This window comes from Antechinus flavipes, chromosome 6, assembly GCF_016432865.1.
Source record: "Antechinus flavipes isolate AdamAnt ecotype Samford, QLD, Australia chromosome 6, AdamAnt_v2, whole genome shotgun sequence".
NCBI classification, from domain to species: domain Eukaryota; kingdom Metazoa; phylum Chordata; class Mammalia; order Dasyuromorphia; family Dasyuridae; genus Antechinus; species Antechinus flavipes.
The window spans coordinates 78,299,938-78,316,985 of NC_067403.1; the positions used below are offsets into that span (position 1 = coordinate 78,299,938).

General features: G+C 37.0%; 1 protein-coding gene across 4 annotated transcripts in view; it reads left to right on the forward strand.

Moving 5' to 3' along the window:
* The window catches only part of FHIP1A (FHF complex subunit HOOK interacting protein 1A), a 371,400-nt gene that overhangs the window by 91,004 nt on the left and 263,348 nt on the right, over nucleotides 1-17,048 (forward strand). The gene's annotated exons all lie outside the window — the stretch shown is intronic.

The following is a 17,048-nucleotide window of genomic DNA, read 5'->3' on the forward strand; positions in this document are numbered from 1 at the left end:
GATGGATTTGAAGGGAGAAGATTTGGATTTGAATCTCAGCTCAGTCATTGGCTACTTGAGTGGTGTCTCAGCAAGTCGCTTAATCTCAGCCTCAGTTTCCTCATCTCTATAATAGGGAGGATAATAATAGCATTTTCTTCACAGGGTTGTTCTGAGGACAAATGAGATAATGAATTTAAAGTGCTTAAGTTAACGAACCTCGGTGTTATATAAATGTCAGTTATAATTTTGATTATCACTATTGTAATTATACCTTTCTTTTAAAATTAAATTCACCCTAAATTTAAGATGAATGTCATAAGAAAAAAGAGAGATTGGCTTTCAGTTAAAACTTTATGTGAATAAAGAACCATTTTAGAAAGGAGATTTCCTTTGCATTTTCCAAAGTAGAGGATTTTATTAAGAGGAAGAAACTATTCCGTTGTAGGGAATGTTAGGGAAACCACTCATTTAAAGAGTTTTTATGTTTTTTTCAGATAAAAATAATTTCTTACACCAGAGGCTTATGGAACATGTTAAAAATCCCCACTACAAACAGAGCATAATATTCTAAATCCTAAATCCTTTATTTTGTGTTTTAACTGAAAAATTCATATTTTAGGTTTTATTCCTTTTTCATTCAAAGAGAAAATATGGAGAAGATTGCTTTGGCCCTCAGATAATATCGCTTAATTTGAATCATATTCTTGCTGCTTTGTGATATCTTGGCAGGAGGCCAAAGCCTTGTCATTTTGTGTCATTAGCAATGTGTCTGGTCCTGTCAGGAGTCAGTTTACTGGACTTTCATTAATTGCCAACTTAAGAAATTTGGTGCTAGAGATAGGAGGGGTTGAGGATTTTAGGTCTGAATCCTGCTGGAAGTTCTGAGTCAGAACATTAGAGTTAATTGAGGAAAATATAGCTACCCTAATTGGCCACAGAAATATTTTTCCCTTTCTTAAAATGTTTTTCCCTCTGTTATAAACATGCATAGTCAAGCAAAATAAATTCCAGAACTGGCTGTCAAAAAAAATCTCAGTCTGCAGTCTGAGTATCATCTCTTTCATCTGGAGCCTCTGGAATTGTGTTTGTTCATCGTGTTGAGCTTTCTGAGTGTTTGTCTTTATAATAGTGTTACTATTGAACACGATTTTCTGCGATCCCTTCTTAAATGTTTTATTAATCAACTTTTCTTTTTATGTATTACTGGCCTTTTATGAGCTCCCTTTCACACCATGATCCTCCTTCTTTCCTTTTGACAAATAAGTTTAGGCCAAATCCCATAAAAGATTTGAGAGAGAAATCACTTTTAATTTGAAGGTAGATCAGAGAAGATTTCAGGAAATAAGTGATATCTCAAAGGTAGCTCAAAAAGAAAGAAAAAATTTCCAGACTATATTCCATTCCCTGTGGGACTTAATAACCCTTTCATCTCTGGAGATTTATATTTAAGATCTTATTGTCTTGATTAATCAGTGCCTTGTGTCCATATTAAAATGGCAGTGCCTGTCCTTGTTTTACTAACTAACTACTCACTTAACAACCACCGCTTTCCAGTTTTGGAACTATAATAAAATCACTACTTCTCTTGCTACTAGAAAGACGGCAATCTACTCCTCAGTTGTTGCACTTATAATTCTAGTAACTTTCCATACCAAAATGGCCATCACTCTTCTGTAATAATGGTTTCCTCCATTAGAATGTAAGCTCCTTGAGTGCAGACATTTATTTATATTTTTTTCTCTAGTTAGTTACTTATGGTAAATGATTTTTTTTTGTTCATTAATTAGGATTAATTTAGTAGTTTTGATATGAAAGAAATTTGTTCCAGCCAAGCCAGGGAAGCTTGTACAAATATCCAGTTTTGGGTGTGGACAACCAGCTTGCCATGTGATTTTGGGAAAATCCCCTCATTTCTTCAGACCTCAATGGTGTATAAAATGAGAAGGTTTTTTCTTTCAAATGAGCTCAAAATGAGCAGGGTATTTCCAAAGTCTTTCTCTTTTAGTTCTAATGTGACATCAAGACCTTCTTCTTCTTTACTGGCTACATGTTCTCTCCCCCCACCCCACAGTCCTAGAGATCTCCCGACTTGCCTGCCGCTGGCTTTGGTCCTGATTGAACTGACTCCAGCCAAATGAGTCTTTCAGATTTAATGAAGAATAGGGTATGGTCCTTTTGTTCAGTAAGCATAATCTATTAAGGGTGGGGAATGGGTTTGTTATCACCTGAGGTCACTGATGTCATCTTAAGAAGTTTCTGAAGGGACTTGATTTGGGAAGGAGGAAGTGAGTCTGTGAGGGCATGTTTCTGCATTAACCCCCAACTCCATCCTTCCCATTTACAGTTCTCGGAGGACTACAGTCTGCCTCTGCTCTCCCAGAACTGCCCAAATTCACCAGGAATCTTAGCAGAGTAAGCATGGACCCTGCCTAAGACCATCTTTCTTGTGGATGTAATCCTCCATTTGACCCAAGAGCTGTTTTTTTTCCCCAGCATTGGAGGGATAGGTAGCTGATTAATAGCTTTCATACTGCTAGGAGAAGTCATGGGTTCACTTTGTATTCTTCCTACCCTTAAAGCTTATTCGGGCTGAAGTTATGATCCTGCTATTTGCATTAAAAGGCTTTATGTTTCACTTGAGGTATAGCTTGCAAATCTCTTTCAAATAAAAGATTTAGCAATTCAGTAAATGCCCTGCTTTGCCTTGCATGGCAAATGGTTCTTAATAGGAGCAGTTTTGAAGCATTTATAGTATCGCTATGATATTTTCCGAAAGAACCTGATTTCCTACTGGTTTTTTGCTAAAGGAGAAGTCATAATTGAAGTAAAAAATAATTATCAGTTGGAGGATTGTCTACTTATAGAATCCATTTGTTTCTACATATACCATGGAAGGCAGTGTGGTATAGTGGGTAGAAACCTAAGCTTGGGGTCACAGAGCCTCTTCCAGTAGAATACAAATTTTGGCAAATCCTTCCAGATTGGGATGATCTCAGTTGTGGCTCTGGCACTGGATTGCTTGGATTATGCCATATTCAAGGTCCTCTTGCAGCCTTAAAACATGAAATCTTTGATTCTGCCATTGTGCAATTGTCTTATTCATGTTTGCATTCCCTACAGTGCCTAGATGAATGCCTTGTACTTTAAGTGTTCAATGAATACTTGCCTAACAACCATCTGATTTGGTATCCAATAAATACTAGGATCATGGTCCTTCCTATTTAATTTTGTTTCTCTTCCTTCCCTTCCTCCTAAGTTAACATTAATATAACTCTTTCTTTCCAACTACCTTGCAAGTAGTGGTGAATCCATTTTCTTCTGAGTCTTAGAGAGGCTGGTTGGCTTATCTAGGATCATATGCCTGGTAGATATCAGATTTAAAAACCCAAATCTTCTGAGAGTAAAGCCAGTGATTTGTCAAAGTTACTTTAAATTTCAAATTAAAGACCCATAGAAACAACAATAATTACTACAAAACCCAATCTAGCTGTCTCTTTCTGTTAAAGCCTTGCCTTAAATGATTTATTTGATAAAGATAGTTTGAATCTCCAGTGACTTAGAAGGGCTCTGATTGCATCTGTATTGCATCTTCAGGCTCTTCCCACCTGGCCAGATTTGATTACCTGCGATGAAGTAGCCTCCTTGGTTTATTGCTTGACTGTGTAACTGGTTGCTTCCAAGGGATCAACTTTTAAATTGAAGTTTGAGGTTTTTCATCAGAAGAAGTTGGGATGTGAGTTCTACCCAGTCTTTCTCCAGCCTCCCTTCCAGGGGACTTTCCCCAAGGCTGGAACAAATTTCTTTTGCACCTTGACCACTGAATGAATGGAAAAATTTACTATTTGCCAAGTATTATGCAAAACTCTGGTACTATAAATACAAACCTAAAAATAATCTCTGTCGTCAAAGAATCTGCGTCCTGATAGGAGACAATTTGTTCAGGGGGATGCTGGTCATTTTGATTTGGAAAGTTACAGGAGTGTTAAGGGGAGCTATTGGGGAATGGACCGAGACAATATGTAAGCAGGAGACCAGTGTTAGCTCTTCCCACCAGTGGATCTCTGAACCAGATGGAACTGTAACTAGCCCAACTGAGAGGCAAATGGAGTAAGTGTGATCCAGGGTTTAGTGCTGCTGTTTTGGCACTTGAGGTTGAGAATGATAGGCAGAATGACAGCAAGCAAAGTGCCCCTGAAGGGCTGGATGAGCTCACATTTTATCATTGTGTACAATTTCCATGCACTAGACCTTTCCTTTAGTGACAGAAACCTTGCTGTAGAAATGACACCGTCACTCTGTCAGCTAGTCTCCCCACAAGATGTACCGGTCTTCTTCCCATGGTTTTCTGTGCCTGTCTGCCTTTCATTTGTCACTGTCCTGCTGAGCCAGCTGGAATCAGTGAAACTTTTAGCTCTATGTTTCCAGTGAGGATCCAGGACTGCAACTGAGTATTTTCCCAGGTGTAGACTGAGAGTTCACCTTGATCATCCTAAGATTGATGCTTGGTCACCTGGACTTAGATGATGTGATCAATCAGACTGTTTTCTCTTGTATTTCTCTCTCTTTTTTAATATGTTCCTTCCTAGGGACGATCATTAGCCTGTCACAGTTCCTCGATGGGGGTCTCAAGATGTTCCATAAGTTGAGCTGGAGCTGGAAGAGTTTCCAGAATCCTGGGAGTATGTTCTAACACTAACTTCCAGATGTCTTGTTACTTCCTTAAGCATGGAGTTCTAAAGAAAGTGGAATATCTTTGACTCTTCCCCTCATTTTCCCTTTTCACTTTTGAGCCTCTTCCACCCCTTTGCTTGACAGATTTTGCATTTATCTTCTCTTTGCTAATCACCACCCCAGTTCAGATTCCCCTCCCATTGCCTCTTGCCTGATTATTAAAGGAGGTTCCTATTGGCTTTCTTACTGTTAAGTCCCTGTATACTCAATCTGTCTTCCATATGGCTTCCAAAATAATCTTCCTAAAGCATAGGTCTGACCATATTGGTCCTTCCCCACCCTGAAAAGCCTCCTGGCGATTCTAACTTACTACTGTGGTGAATTTGAGACTCTGTAGTCCCCCATTTGAAGTTATCCATAACCTGGTTCTTCTTTTTATTCTGACCTTGTCAGAATGAAATCACATTGTGTCACAGTTGCAGAGACCCGATAAGGATGTGCGCTATAATATACTTGCTTAGAGAACTCTGCTTGGAGACCTCAGATGGGGACAGACCCACTGCCCCTCAGAGGCAGCCATTCTATTTTTTGGTAGCTTTAATTGTTACTCTTTTTTCTTTTTCATCATCAAATCCAAATTTACTATTTTGTGATTTCTATCAGTTGACTAAATTCTTTTCTCCAGGGCTAAAAATAATAAATCTAATCCTTTTTTCCATAAGACAACTCTTCAAATACTTGAGGACACACATTTCATATTCTTCTTCTTCATTTATGAACAAATTGTTCCTATCTTCATTCTTCTCTTTTATTTACTTAAGCTAGTCTCCTCATCCTTTTTTTTTTTTTGCTTGCTTTCTTGCTTTCTTTTTTTATTTTTAAAATTTATTTTATTTTTGATTTGTGGAATAAAATGAACATTTACATAACAGTATGCATATCATTGAAAAAAATTATCCTTTGCAAATTCATTATATACAACTTGCTATTTCTTTTAAGTATATAATAAAGTTATAAATATTTCTTTTTTTTTCTTCCCTTCTTCCCACCCTAGAAGTGGCTACCATTAGACACAAATTTATGTATTTATATGTAAAATCATTCTATACATACTTTTACTTATATCAGTTCTTTCTATAGATGTAGACATGTTTCTTCATATGTCTCTTGCAGTTAATTCAGGTATTTATAACAGTCAAAATGACTTATTTGCTCAAAGTTATTCTGAAAACAGTATTTGCTGTTACTGTATACAGTGTATTCTTAGTTCTGCTCATTTCATTTGTCATTATTTAGTTGCAGGTCTACCCATGTTTTTCTAAGATTAGAATGCATCCTTTTTTCATCTCTACCTTTTGTGATTTTTATCTTCATTAGAAGATCATTATAGTGCATAAGTGCAGCTGGGTGGGACAGTAGATAAAGCAGTTTTCTGATGAGAATCAGGAAAACTCTTCATGAGTCCAAATCTGGCCTCAGACCCTTACTCATTATGTGATCCCAAACAAGTCATTTAACCCTATTTGCCTCAGTTTTCTCATTTGTAAAATGAGCTGGAGAAGGAAATGGCAAACCACTCCAGCATCTTTGCCATGAAAACCTCAAATGGGATCCACAAAGAGTTGGACATGGCTGAAATGACTTGATGGACCAGGAATACAAATACAACCCAAAAGAAAGATAGTTTTAATCCTCCGTGAGCTTGCATTCTAATGGGGAAAGATTCCACATAAAAGGAAGCTGGAAAAATGGGGGAAGGAAGGTACCCAGTAAGGGGTTTGATGGAGAAGTCCAGAACCTAGTGAGAAATGAGGAACCTTAGGTGATACACTGTGAAGTATTTCTTATTCTCCCTTATTATTAGTGCTGGCTCTTGCCTCAAAGTACCTTATATTTCTTAATGTGAATATGATCTTTACTCCAGTAGAATAAAAGCTTTTGAACATCAGGAATTATTTTTTCTTTTACATCTACAATAAGCATAGCTTATCACAGGGTTTCTTAACTTGAGAGTTAGTGAACTTAAAAAAGATTTTTTAATAACTATATTTCAACATAATTTTCTTTATAATCCTAAGTAAAAGAATTTTTACTTTTATTTTATTTTATATTTTTATTGTTCTAAGAAGAAATCTATAGGCTTCTCCAAACTGTCAAAAGGGTCTTTGTTACCAAAAAAAACAAAACAAAAATGAGCTCCTGGCTTGAGGGATAAGAGGATCTTTGAGCCAAGAAGACCTGGATTCAAATCTTGCCTCTGATACTAGCTGTGTGACTATAAACATACTACTTAATCTCTCAGTGTTCCTGGCCGCTTTCTAAGATTCTCTGGGTTGCAGATATTTGACAAACTTCCTCAATGAAGAGTGTTTCCATGTTGGAACACCGTCCTTCCTCTCCCCCATATCCTCAATATGTAGCACAATGTCTTTCATGAAGTAGCTATTTTAATAAATGTTTGCTCAGTTAACTAAAACTAGATCCTGTATGAGTGGGAAATACTGTAGCCTTGTTGCCCTGAAAACTAATAGGAGAATTGGTCAAAGTGAATTAAAATCTACTCTCTCCTCTTTCATTGCAAAATATTTGATAATTTCTGTTAGGATTGAATTTTCTAGTTACTAGATAAGTCTGTATACTTAGAGAAATTCATCAGGATCATATGACTATTATAGATTGGTCGTATTTGAGAAGAAGATGATTTCGAATTGAGATAGGTCATGCTAAGTTTGTGAATTTTAAAAAATGCTTCTCTGCTAAGGAAAAAATGTGATTCTTCTGTTCTATTCTTCTCCTTCATTTTGGTAATGGAAAAGTACCCCTCTGGTCGTATTTTTCAGTATATCAGCTTGGGAAAGAGCAAGTCATTGATTGCTGGGAATAGGTCACCAAATTTTCATTAGGTTGTCTTGAGACTGGAAAGACTCACTGCCCTTGTAAGTGACATCATGCAACCTTCAAAGTCCACATAAAAGTTTGCTGGGCAAGAGTGACCAATGTAAAATAAATTGAAAAAGGTTAAAGGGAAAACTGTGCTAGGAGCTTCTCATAAACACATATTCATCGTAAAATTGTGGCAGTCTCTACAAGTGACAAATTAATTTGGGTCTGTGCCTTGCATTTAAATAATCTGTGGTTGTGTAGTTTTGTTGGTATACAAGCCAGAGGTCAGTGCCTAAGTCAGACAAGAGTTGCTTTCTCATCCAATAAAGGAAAACACACAAGTTCATTGAGGATTTATGCAGACCTGTTTCATTATTTTGCCAATGCTGGGTGTCCAGGATTCAGCCAGTAATAAATGGCATTGAGGAACACCAAAAGTCTAGTTCCTGAGCCTTCATTTAGAGATTTTTATAAAAGGGAATATTTTTACCTAGAAAACAGATTCCAAAGATTGTTGGTCTCAACTTATGTATTTATACACACATCTAGGGGATCATGGAATAAAAGAAACCTCTATAGGTCATCATTTTAGGAGAGATGAAGACAGGCTGGAGAGTATTAAGTGTGGGGTCATCGGTGTGCTGAAGGGGATTTAAGTGTATATCATGGGAAGACAGGCAGAGCCTGGAGAAGAGAAGGCTGATGGAAGGCAGCATAGTCATGGAAATCTAGAGCTGAAAGAACCATTGTGGACAACTTGTGCAACCCCTTCATTTTATGGAATAGGAAACTGAGAATCACTCAAATCAATTCAACATGTATTTATTGAGCATTTGCTATGGGCCAGATGGTCTTCTAAGTGCAGAAGATACAAAGAAAAGCAAAAACAAGCCCAAGATGGGTTAAATAAGTTCCTTAAGGTCACATAGATAGGTAATAAGTGTAGAAATTATTATTATCATTCAAATAAATTCTCATTTGATCAAGTCCCAAGTTCCTTGCTTTTTCCATGGTTTGTTGTTATCTTCATGTATTTAAAGAGCTGGGTAGATTGTTTGTTTGATCCCAGAGAGCAAAAACTAGAAGCAAAGGGCAGAATTCATGAAGAGGAAGAGGAAAGAAGTATTAACAATTAGAGTTTTTCAAAAGAGAAATGGATTGCTTTGTGAAACAGGGTTTTCCCCTAATTGGAGTTCTTCAAGTAAGGGCTGGTTGAACACAGATTGAATATTGCAGAATTTTAGATTTGCAAGGGACCTTTGAGGTGCTGTAATTCAATCCACTTCTGAAATAACAACAATAGCTTATGTTTATATGGCACCTATTATGTGCTAGACATATCTCATTTCATCCTCAGAACAATCCTGGAAGGGAGGTGTTATTATTACTATTATCATTCCCATTTGCCAGCTAAGAAAACTGGGGCAAACAGATTAAGTGATTTGACCAGATCACACAGCAGGTAAGTGTCTGAGGCTGGATTTGAACTCAGGTTTTCCAAATTCAAGACCTAGCACTTTATCCCTTGTGCCATCTATAGCCCTTTCTACAGTATGCCTGACAAGTGGCCACTTCACTTTTAATTAAAGATCTTTAATGAAGGGGAACCTTTTGTATCCCATTTCATTTTTTGTATTGGGCTTTTCCTAACCAAGAGCCTGACACATACTAATAAGTGCTTAGAAGTTTTTGTTACAATTCTTTTAAACATATTTCTGTGTTTGTCATGTTGTGTAGTCATGCCAGACCAAAAGGGAAAAACCACGAGAAAGAAAGACATACACACAAACAAAAAAGTGAAAATACTATACTTTGATTCACATTCAGTCTCCATAACTCTCACTGGATGCAGATGGCATTTTCCATCCCAGATCTATTGGAATTGCCTTGAATCACTGCATTGTTCAGACGAGCCAAGTCCATCACAGTTGATCTTCATTTAATCTTATTTCTGTGTACAATGTTCTGGATTCTTCTTACTTCACTCAATTTCATTTCTTGTAAGCTTGCTCATCATTTCTTATAGAACAATAATTTTCCATTACATTTATGATATAACTTTAAAAAAAAGTAACTTTCTTTAATTACAGTTCATTTCTTATTTTAAAAATTGATATCTCTTGTTTTCACATCATTCTCAAATATCTTCCTCCCGTGACCTTTCTCAGATCTAGCTCTTGTTGTATCAAGTAAAAAAAAAAAAAAGAAAAAGAAAAAGCAATTCAGCAAAACCAGTGAATATATCAACCAAACCTGATGGCTCAGGCAATGTTCCAACTCTATAATCCCCCACTTCTTCACATAAGGGAGATAAGTGCATTTGCTCATCATTTCTCCGAGAATGTTTACTTCTTTTTAGTTGTGAGACTCCTTAATTTTATCCAGTGTAGGTATTTTTCTGTTCATGTGGACACCAGATTTCTCTGGCTTAGTAGATTGTTTTATGAGTTGCTATGGGTAAAAAAGATGATGAATGAATGAATGAGAAAGCAAAGTGATAAAGAATCCACTAAGTGCTTCCTATGTGTCAAGCACTCTGCTAAACTGTGGGAATACAAAAACAGGAAAGCAATACTATCCCTACTCTGAAAGGGTTTGCATTTTAGTTGGGGAAAGACAAAACATGAAAGGGAGTTGGAAAGCATTAGTAGGGCAGGAGTCAGCGTAGGTTTGATAGAACTGGAGCAGGTTGGAGGGTGAACTGGTAGTAGAGAATGTGCAACATGATTGAGTTTTCTTATGGTTTGGAAGGTCCAGGTAGGAATTCATCAGTCATTGAGTTGGTTGTAGAGTATTCTAGGAGACCTCGCAAGGAGAGCTGTTGTTGTTTTGTCCTTTGTTTTCAAAGATTTGGATTTAAATTGGATTTAATAAGACAGGGCTGCTCAAAGTCATCAGCCTTGTTTTCTCTTCCAGAGTCTGGGATCCAGTGGATGACCACCTTGGCATCTTGGATGTTTGATAAGGTTTTAAGCTCTTCATGGACATGAGAATAAATTGTTCTCATCTACCCATTCCACTGTGAGAAGTCTTCACGTGCTTGGGTAGACGTTCCCCTCGCCGTTGGGTTTGAGGCATCTTGGTTATCTCTGTCTAGCTTAGCCTGAATATCTGCACGGTTTTACACTGTGTGTGCTACAGCTTCTTGGAGCCACAGGTGACAGTTGAGTGCCACTTGGACCCCAAAGGTGGGTGGGCAGCTCCCAAAAGGGTTTGACAAGCCCTTATACCAAAGGCACTAGTCTTCCTTGCATTCCTTCCATTATTAAGAAATATTTTAAGAAAGTATTACGTTCAATACCTTAGTTTCAAAGTTGTTTTACTTGTCCATTTTCCTCCAGATTTTCTTTTCTTCTCTCTTATGAACTTAAAAATGTTTTAATATCCTTCTTTTCTTCCATATCACAGTCACTAGCCTCTCCCTACCCATTATCACCTTCAATTAAAAAAAAATGGAAAAACTTCATAGTTAAGCAAAAGAAATCCATATACTTAGCACAGTACCTAGTACATAGTAGGCACATAGTTAATTGAATGACGTTGGCCAAGTTCCAAAATGCTTGTCTCTGCATCTGGAATCCATCAATTCCCAGTTGGGAGTTGGGTAGGATGCTTCATCCTTGGTCCTCATGAATTGTGGTAGGTCGTGGAAAGACTGCAAAGCATTCCATCTCTTTGAACAAACGCTAAAGAAGCATTAAACAGAAAGTACAGATATTTACGGGATCATGAGTCTTTTTTTCTGCACTCAGATCTTTGCTTTGTGAAGCACCAATGTTCTATCCCTAAACTTTTTTTGACCTTACAGAAGACTGCTTTCCTTTTTCCCATCTTGATGGATGAAAGTCAAAGTAAATCTCAACAAATTGAAAGGAGGTAGAAAGATCTCAAGATTAAGGATGTGCTTATCCTGGAAGACAATACTGGAATTAATTGACTTACAAAGTATTATTATATTGAGTGCTTATTTTGCTCTTTACCAGGGAGAGAGCTTGAATTGGGCTTTGTGGGGCTGGTATGTTCAACTTGACCCTCCTGTGAAGAATCTTTTGGTGATGTTATTTGACCTGGAGAAGGTGTGAAATGGGCAAGATTTTTTTTTTATTTTGTTTTTTACATATATTACAAAATACATAGGAAAACTGAATCCCTTTATCTTAAGTAGCTGAATAAATTATTCTGCAATAAGAGAAATAACAGTAATTGATAGTAATTGATATTTATGAGGTATCTGTCAAATGGTTTTGCATCCGTTATCTTATCTGAACCACAAAATAGTCCTGTGAAGTTAAATATGGTTATTTCCATTTTACTCATGAGGAAGCTGAGGTTTTGAGAGTTTGAATGACTTAACACGGTCATACCAATTATCATCGGAGGTAGGATTTGAACTGTTCTTCCTGATGAAAGGTCAGAATTCTATCCTCTATGCTGTGCTCTCTGTTAGAATTTACTATCATTTGCTTACTTGTGGATGCAAGCCAAATCACTAGAAATGTTTAGAAGAATGAGTTGCTATCTCTGAAATCATTTTATTGCTTAACCATAGTGTTTTACAGTCCAAAGACTATAATTTTAGAGTAAGCTTTGCAGAAGTGATACATACCTTTTTAATTCATAGCTTCAGAACATTTAGCCCAATCATGGTTCATTGTGTCCCATCTGGGTTGGACATAAATGTGATGCCTTGTAATATGAGACAGTTGCATGGTTTGAAAAGTACAGGCTTTAAAAGAAAACCTGTAAAATAAATAAGCACCATTTATGTTGGGAAGTTACGATTTATAGGATTGTTTTATGTTTCAGTTTTGACGTTCGCTTGAGAGATGCATCAAGAAAAGAAAGTCTGAGTGAGAAAAGGATTTTTAATTGACATTTTATTTTTAGGTTGCTTTTTTATCAGTAATTCATAATTTTATGTTGTGTTAATATTTCCTAAAGGCTTTCCTTATATCATCTCTGTGAATTAAGTCATAGAGGTATTGCTGTACCCATTTTCCAGATTAGGGAACAGAGACTTAGTTGTTTACTAATTGTGTGATCCTGTTAGTTGTCACCCTTGCTTCACAAGTTTTGAAAGAAAGAAAAAAGCTGCTCAGTCTTGAATTGTGAGACCTTAATGCCTTCATTAAAGCCCTCTAATCAAAGGAGGATAGTATGGGGATGATCCTAATTTTGCTTGTTAGTTTTTCTTTCTTTACTCTGAAATTTTTTTATCTATAATTATTTAAATTATACATTTTTTCAATTAGTGAAAACCTGCCTTAACTCTATCCCCCTCCGTACCTTCCACCTCCATTCTCCTTCATGTCAAAAACGAAACAAAAACAAAACCCCAAGTAAGACATTTCCACATTGACTAGATCTCTCTCTCTCTCTCTCTCTCTCTGTCTCTCTCTCTCTCTCTCTCTCTCTTCCTTCTCCCTCTCCCTCCCCCCGTCTTCCCTTTCTCTCTGTCCCCCCTCTTTCTCTCCATTTTGTGTGTGTGTGAGAGAGAGATTGTGATCCTGGTTTCTTGAAAACTGCCAGTGAAGCATGAACTGTGATGTGCTCCATCAAACTGAAACAACAGAATGATGTCTGCAATCTGAGGACCTGCCTCAATCTAGAAAAATTCCTCTTTTGATTCAAATCAGAAAAAGATGCATTCATTTTCCACTTTGGGTATTTATTAGCCATATAAAAAGTAAATTCTTTTTGTCTCAGACAACTCTTAGAATCTGTTCTCTAAAACTAAGGTTTTCATCCATGTTGTTATGAAATTCTTAATTGGGTATGATGAAAACATAACCATTATTTGATTAAAATGATCACTAAGAGTTTATTAAGTTCTGGGTATGTGCCAGTCACTGCATGTTAGGATATGGCATTTCACCTAAGCCCTGAAGGAAATTAAGATTTCCAAGAGACAGAGGGTGAGGAGGGAGATCATATCATATCTAAGGACTAGCCTGTGCAACGGAGGATTTCAGGGAACAGCAAATAGGCCAGTTATTTGGAGTTAAGTGTCATGAGTTGTAGTAATGTGGAATTGGGCTTGGGCTACACTGTGAAAGGCTTTAAATACTAAGCACATGTCTTAGGGAAGAGAGAGATAGGAGAGAGAGAGAGAAAAAAAATTGGAACACAAAATCTTACAGAAATGAATGTTGAAAACTATCTTTACATACATATGTTTGGGGAAAAAATACTATTGTGAATAAATAAAGCAGAGCAGTTTATGTTGTATCCTAAAGATAATGGGGAACCAATGAAGTTTCTGGAGCAGGGGAGTGATCTGGTCTGACCTGTACTTTAGGAATATCAAAATAATAGCTATGTGGAGGATAGATTGAAGAAAGTGAAAGATTAAATGCGGGGAGATGAATTAGGAAGACTTTGTCACTTGTTGTTAGCATTTCCTAATGACACCCTTCTTCAACCCATTGTTATAAGACTTCTCCCTTACAACAATGAAATGTATCATCTAAGAATTGGAAACCGAAAGGATGCCCATCACAAGACTGAATAAATTATGGTATAGATTGTGATGGAATATTATTATGTTATAAGAAATGATGAAGGGGTTGGTTTCAGAAAAACTTGAGAAGGCTTGCATAAGCTAATGAAAAGTGAAGTGAGCAGAACCAGAGCAATTTATAGAATAAAAGCAATAATATAAATTATTTTGTGTGATCATCAAAGAATTAACTTTGAAAGAATTGGAACTCCAATCCACACAGTGCCAGCTACAGTTCCAAAGGACTCATGATTAAACATTCTTTCATTCTTCAGATAGAGAACAAGTCTTCACAGATTATAGATTGAAAGATGTTTTCTTTTTTTTCAACATTGTAACCTGGAAATTTATTTTGCATGACTATATATCTTTGTAATGGCTTTTTTTTTTTTTTTTAAACCTCAAAAGGAGAGCAAGAGAGGCTTGGGGGAAAGCATTTGGAATGGAAAATAAAATGAATTTTAAAAATTCCAATATATTTTTTATTTTGAACCCCTAGTTACACCTTTCTGCCTATAGGCAAAAGTGCTGCTTCTCTGGTACTCTTTCCACCATGCTATGCTGTGTGGTTTCATCTAAGGGAAAGCAAGCGCATTAGGTGACTTGTTGTTTTAAGCTGTTTCTGTGCAATCTCTTGTACCACATGGCTCTGATAGTAAGATCATTCTTTGGGTTATCTCAGTCCTCTGGAGCATCTGTTTTTGGAGCATTTGATTTGTTGCCTACTAGCTGAGGGTAATTCAATAGACATTAAGACACTTTATTTAAAAGCTATACTCATTTGAACCTTGGAGGTATGTGCGGTTGTATAAGTTCTCATGTGCTTTCTTCTCAGTGGCACTAGTTTCCATTCGTCTCTGCTAAGTACATGAGCTGCAGTTGTTCCCCACATTTTGTTTCACTCAAAAAATTTAGAGATATTCAAATGATAAATGGCTGGAAGAACTGAAGGGAGAATTGTTATTTTAGTTGACATTGGTCTGTTTGGCAGCCTTTGAATAGCTCAATGTTTTTGAGTTCTTGTATGGACCTGTTCCACGTAGCAAACTATGTGAACAGTTGCTATTAATACAGAATGCTGTAGTAGATAGAGCTTTGGGTTCAAATCTTGTCCTAGACCCTTAGCAGCTATAATATATCTCTGAATTTTATTTTCTTCCTCTGTAAAATGGATATAATAGTAGCACCTTCTTCACACTGCTGTGAGAATCAAGTACAATAATACCAGTAAAACACTTTGTAATTCTTTGAGCGCTATTTAAATTGTATTTAAATTGTAAACAATGTTCTCTAAGACTTATAAGTAGACTGAGGGCAGGGATCAACTGTCTTTTATGTTTATCTCCTTTGAGTCTAGCACAGTGCTTTGCACATAGTGAACACTTAATAAGGTATCATCAGATTTAGAAACTGAAGGGAGTCCAAAGCAATTTCAGCTGGGAGGGTGACTTGTTGAATATCACAGATCTTGTCAAGTGACACAATCGAATTCACACCTAAGTCCTCCAGCCCCCCCCCCCCCTCCGGCCCCACTCAAATCTAGCCCTCTACAATCTCTCTTTAATTGAATTGTTTTGGTTCAGTTCTCTCATCTTTGAAAATGAAAATTTGAAAAATAACCCCTCTTCCAGTATAGGATTACTTATAAATATAGTAAAAATTCAAGCTGGTTTGATGTGTAACAGATCAGATAATAGCACTGTGAATTAAACATTGGGCTCTTCATTGTGTATCTCACCATATTGGAAGGAAATTTGTTGATGTGGCCCCTGGAAGTCCTTGTCCTTTGACACTCTGTTTACTCTTCATTTTCCCCCACCCCTTCGCCCCTAGTAGCAGATATCTGAACTCTCAGGTTTTGCTTAAGTGCATAGACTCAGCTCTGAATTTGAATTTCTCCGTTGACTTTAGGGATGTGACAGGGCTACTGCTGAGTGTTTGGCCCCAAATTTTACTAGATGGAAGCAGAATGTTTTATTAAAAAGAAAGCGTTTGCCTGGAGTGAGAGGAGGGGAGGGACAGAGACGGAAGGTGGGAGGAGATGGGATTTTAGTGTAAATGAATTGTTAAAGACTGTGTTTTAACTTTTTGGCAGGAGGAGATCTTTTTTTAAATGACATGATAACCCAAGAGAATGATTAAAAGTCAGTGCATCCAACGAGAGCTCTTTCAGCTTTCATGAATTCCTTTTAACCTTGCATTTGGTGTCATTCTGTGCATTACTGTCAAAGGTATCTGCTTCCTTTGAAGTCATGAAGTGTTGCTGCTGGGGATAATATCATGATGGTACAATAGGCGTGTGGCAACGGGGCTTACTAATCTCTGCCAATGCCTTATTACCCAAGCGAAGGTGTCTGGGAGTGAGTGTGAGTGCCTATAAACAGAGTGTGTATGATGAGGATATATGGTAATGGGCAGGATGATGGGCAAAATATTTCTCATGAATTAGGGATGACCTTTCATAATTCACGAGCAGCAAAACGAAGGAAGACTTGAAATCACCTGAAAAGCTTGCAGAAGCAATTTGTAATTCTTACGAGGCAGGCTGGAGAGCTGAATATTGCTCTTTTTCTGGTGCCTGGTGCTAACACTGTGCGTGTGAGGTTACAGGGAAAGGAGGATTCTGTAACTGGTAACACTTAATGCTCAGAATTCTGTGGGCTTATCACTCAGCAGCCTGAACAAGAGATTATAATGCTAGGCACACTGTAAATGGCTAGTGAATATTGGATTGATTATAACTAGGGGTGGGGCATATTGGTGGAGGAAAACATGTCACTTGTTTGATTTTTGTTTCATATGAAACTTAGAGGCTTTTCCCCTCCAGATTCTGGTTCAGATTGACATCATAGATTTGTTTAACATCTAATTTACTTATATTGGTTTTCATTATTTTCTCATTGTGTCACCCTTCTCTCCTAATCTGTTATACTCCTCTCTGTTCGTTAAAAAAAAAAAAAATGTAAGAAGAAAAGTGTGCAAACCCCCATTCTTTATCATCTTCTATAATTCA